Raw genomic sequence first — 4,956 nt, 5'->3', positions numbered from 1 at the left:
CCTGTCGCCGCGTCCTCGCGTAGAATGGTTGTCTTGGCGACCGTTGACTGCAGCCGCCTCCACGCTCTTTCAGGCGCCCAGACACCCCGACACCCCTTGATCCCGCCGCCTGACTCCTAGGCGTAGGCTCTCGCTCCTGTCTCCCCCTCCGTGTCCCCTCCTCCCCTTTTCTTCCACATCGCCGATCCTTTCTGGACGGTCTCCCTTCTTCCTTTCCAGCTGGGGCACAGGAAAAGCGGTCCTGTCTGGGAACAGTAAAAGCAGGGCAAGGAAAGGAAGGAGCGGCAGAAAGGAGGGGTGAGTCGAGGACACAGTAGCCCGAGAATGCGGAGGAGCCGGGTCCTGAGCGCGGTCTAAGCGAGGCTCGGCTCTCGGCCAGGAACTCGGACGCGGGCTCGCAGGCTCTCCGCGCGCGGGAAGTCGAGCCCAGGACGCCGCCTTCAGGCCGGCGCGCTGACCCGGTGCCCCGACCCGGAGTCTGCGGTCTGCTTGGATCTGTCCTAAACCCGCGGCCTGAGTGGCTGGGTGTGTGCCAGAGGATATGGGACTAGGCCCAGCTCCCGGAACCTGGAAATGTGGCCAGCTTCTCAGTGGCTTCCTGTTCATGCGCTTGGGCCTAGTGGCCTAGTTGAAGAAGTGGAACCACAGCGTGAGCCGACAGGGCCTTACAGATCAGAAGTCAAGCCCCCCAACCTTACAGGGGAGGAAAGTGAGGCCTGCACTGGCGGAGCCACCCACTTAAGGCGGTGCGGTAGCCTAGAGGAGCGGCAGACTTCTCTTTCCCCATCCCCCGCCCCATCGCTTGACTTTGCTGCCGGACCTCTGTCCAAACCCAAGACAAAACGGGGCCGTTTGGATAAAGGGAGATTTAGTGATCACTCTTACGTGGCCACTCTAAATATCTATCTAGATATTTACAAATGCACCTCACCGGTAGGTAGAGTTCACTTAGAATTTACCCAACACCGTGCTTTGTGCTGGGGCCACATGCCACCTGTCTGTCTAGCATGACTGCTCTTTCTCCCTCTTCACAAATCTAGCTCTTTTTCCTTCAGGTCTCTTCTGAAGTAGCCCCTCCTCAGAAATGCTTCCCTTTCCAGGCACCCTCATACCACCGTGATTTTTTCCTTTGTTTACTTTTTTGTTGTGTAGAATGTCAGCTCCATGGGAACCAGATCCTTCTATGTGTCTTCCTGTGCACCTATGCCACGCCCCCAGCATTCCCCTCCTCCCACCACCTTCACCCGGCCTCTGCCTCTGTAGGAGGGCATTAGATTTTGTGTCCTACAGAGAAAGGGCGCTTTAGAAAGGGTTAGTTCATCCTGGAAGAAAAAGGATGTCGGATGCCAGCATAGTGTCATTTAAAGATACTGGAGGAATGGAGTGGGGGCGGTGAAGAGTTTCTTGGGCCTAGACAATGTAACTAGTTGTTGCAATGAAGCCTGGTGGGGGAAGGAGAAAAGGCAACTTATTAAACATCTTTTGAAGTCGCTATCTATATCAGTCAGTTCTCCAGAGAAACAGAACCAATCGTGTGTGTGTGCGTGCCACACATATGTATATGTATATACACACAGTCATGGGGTTGCTTAACAAGAGATACATTCTCAGACATGTATGTTTAGGCGATTTCATTGTTGTGCAAACATCATATGCAAACCTGGATGGTATAGTCTATTATACATCTAGGTTATATGGTATGGTCTATTGCTCCTAGGCTACAAACCTGTACAACATGTTACTATACTGAATACTGTAGATAATTGTAACAGAATATAGTTTTATATCTAAACATACCTAAACACAGAAAAGGTAGTATGTTGTGCTACAACTTTAGGACAGCTATGACATCACTAGGGGGTAGGAATTTTTCACCTCCATTATAATCTTATGGGACACCATCAATATGTGACTGTGGTTGACTGAAGCATCGTTATCCAGCACGTGACTCTGTGTGTGTATACAATTTTATGTATACATACATTATATGTCTACACACATATGTTGGGGGGGAGAAAGGGAGAGAGAGAGAAAATACTTATTTTAAGGAATTATCTCAGAAGATGTTGGGGGTTGACAAATTGGAGACACAGGGGAGAGTTGATGTTGCAAGTCTTGAATCCAAAGGCAATCTGGAGGCAGAATTTCTTCTTCCTTGAGGGACCTCAGTCATTTCTCTTAAGCTCTTCAACTGCTTGGATGAGGACCACCCATATTATTGAGAATAATCTGCTTTTTAAAGTCCAGTGACTTAAATGTTAATCACATCTAAAAAATACCTCCACAGCAATATTTAGACTGGTGTTTGACTAAAACACTGCGTACCACAGCCTAGCCAAGTTGACATACCAAATTAACCATCATATTATCCCATCATGCCTGAGGGGTTCTCTGACCCTCAGTTTTCTGAGGATCAAATTTAAATTGAGGGATCTGTTTTTATTTATTGGACCCATATAGCTCAAAGTATAATCATTTTCTCTCCACAGGAACTAGACCTAGAGATAAGGGTAATTGCTTATTTCAGAGGAATGCCATCTGAATAAGAGGATAATTACATAGTAAGCTCTCTGTTCAAAAAATGTAAATGTTAAAATTTGAACATTGAAATTCCATGTTAGTTTCCGCCACTGCTGCTGCCCAATAACTGTTCTCTTTCAGTTGCAGTATGCAGGGGAATTTTAAGTTTAATATTAGTCTCAGCAAAATACAATGATGAAGATGACTCTCTAGCATAACAATGGGTATGTGGTATTCCAAATCCTTTTGGAATTTGGAGTGAGTTTTGGCTATGTGCTCTTCAAAAAATTAATAATGAAGAACCGAGCATGCACTTTCACTTATATTACTTATTTTATCCTCACAGTGGCCTTTCAAAATTGGGATTATTACTCCTGTTTTACAGGTGAAAAGAATGAGGCCTAGAAAGGCTCAAATCTTGAACACTTCACAGCCAGCAAGAGCCAGGGCTGGAATCATCAGGCAGGCCTTTGAGCTACAAGCCTTGTGCCCTTTTTGTTGTCCCAAAGGCCAGGGTCGATAGGGAGTGAGTTATCTGTGGGTCAGTTACACAGACAGAATCACTGAATATTGGAACTTTTTGGGGTTCTCTTCCATTGGCCTAATAATCTGAGTTAATTGAGTTTTTTTAACAGGGGTAAACAATTTGCTGTTTTAGATCAGTGAATTCATTCCATAGGTGGAGATAGGAGAGAAAAATATTAGTGAATATCCCTTGTCTTGTTCTCCTCCTCCCGCAACTTAATGTCCTAGGACACTAGCTTTATCCCTTAGGTAACTCTTGATTATCCAAATTTCATGAGAAACTTTCCTAACATTGCACATGCTCAAAGTCAAAATCCCAAAGTCATAAGAAAAAAGATGCCATAAGCAAGATTAAAAAACAATTATTTGATCATATACGTTAAAAGATTAATTACTAGACTCTATAAGTAAATACATAATCCAGTAAAACAACAATTGAATTAAAAAGGGCAAAGGATATAATAGTTTATAGTAGAATATGTGCAAATGGTAAAAAAAATGAAAAGATAATCTTACTCATTAATAAACAAATGTAAACAGAAACAATGATATATAACCACAAGTGTGGCAAAAAGAAAAAAGACTACTTTGACAAAGTTGTCAGGAAACAATCACTCTTACTATTACAACTTGGCATAATTGTTTTGAAAGGCAGCATTACAATATCTATCAAAACTGTATGTGTATATTTGTACCCTCTGACTCAGCTATTCCACTATTTTAAGTATGTAAAGACACACAAATAATGTATGGCAATATATACACACATACATACTATATAATATATAGTTCATATGTATATGTTTATGTATATATCTATATACTTATATACACCCTTCGACTCAGCAATTCTATTCCTATAACTCATGTATGAAACATATATAATACATATGTTTATATACACATACGTACACACATATCTGTAAGTATGGGAAGATGTACACACACGTACACATATATACATACTTATGTATATATGTATTTTATGTATGGATACATATGTATATATGGATAGATTTTACACCCACAGACACATTTAGATGTGTAACTTCAGCTAAAGCAATTTCACTCCTATATAAATTGCTACAGACAACTTGTATAAGTATGCAGAAATGTTTCTTTATAGCTGTGTGTATTAGCAAACAAAGTGCAAGAAAGAGAAAAACAATTGACATGCTTGTGAGGAGACTGTTTTATTTATTTATTTATTTATTTGTTAGGGCTCATTCATAAAATACAAAACCGTGCAGCCATAAAAAATAATGAAGTACATCTATATGCACTGACAACAGAAGTTGTCAAAGATCTATTGCTAATTAAAGAAAGCAAATGACAGAATAGTATGATCCCATTCATGTTTTCCAAATAACACGTGCTGGGGGAGACATGTTTGCAATTATATGTACTTATATTTCTGGAAGGATAATTAAATATTTGTAATAGTGGTTAAAATTAGAAATTCTAATTTTGTACACCTGGAGCTGATCAGCAAGTCTAAATGTTAAAACATCCCTATGGGTGATTCTGACATGGAGCCAGCGTTGAGAAATAATTTTCTCAAATGGAAGGGGTTTTAAACTTGTTGCCCTCAAATGACTACTGAGGCAAACACCATTCTTACAGACATAAGAAACACTTGGAGCAAATGTGTAATAAAGTGTTATGCTTCCCTAGAAAGGGGACGACCTTAAATCTTTCTGTTTATGGTGGTATTTAAACATATTAGAAACTCCTAATTTTGGAATAGGCTTATTGTGATAAATCTAAATATCAAAGGCAGTCCAGAGATTAGCAAGTAATGGAGGATGATCAAATGTTTTTCAGAAAATATCATAGGTGGCATTTGGGCAGGAGATTCCGAGAATGGTGAAAGGGTACCTCTGTGCCCTAGGAAAAGTGATAGAGCTTAGA

General features: G+C 41.2%; 1 long non-coding RNA gene across 1 annotated transcript in view; it reads left to right on the top strand.

Annotated features, from left to right (window-relative positions):
* LOC112607792 overlaps positions 1-4,956 on the top strand; it is a 127,147-nt gene that overhangs the window by 827 nt on the left and 121,364 nt on the right. The gene's annotated exons all lie outside the window — the stretch shown is intronic.

Source organism: Theropithecus gelada, chromosome 15 (assembly GCF_003255815.1).
Source record: "Theropithecus gelada isolate Dixy chromosome 15, Tgel_1.0, whole genome shotgun sequence".
Taxonomy (NCBI): Eukaryota; Metazoa; Chordata; class Mammalia; order Primates; family Cercopithecidae; genus Theropithecus; species Theropithecus gelada.
Note: the sequence above shows the minus strand (reverse complement) of the source record. Positions and strands in the feature narration are given on the sequence as shown.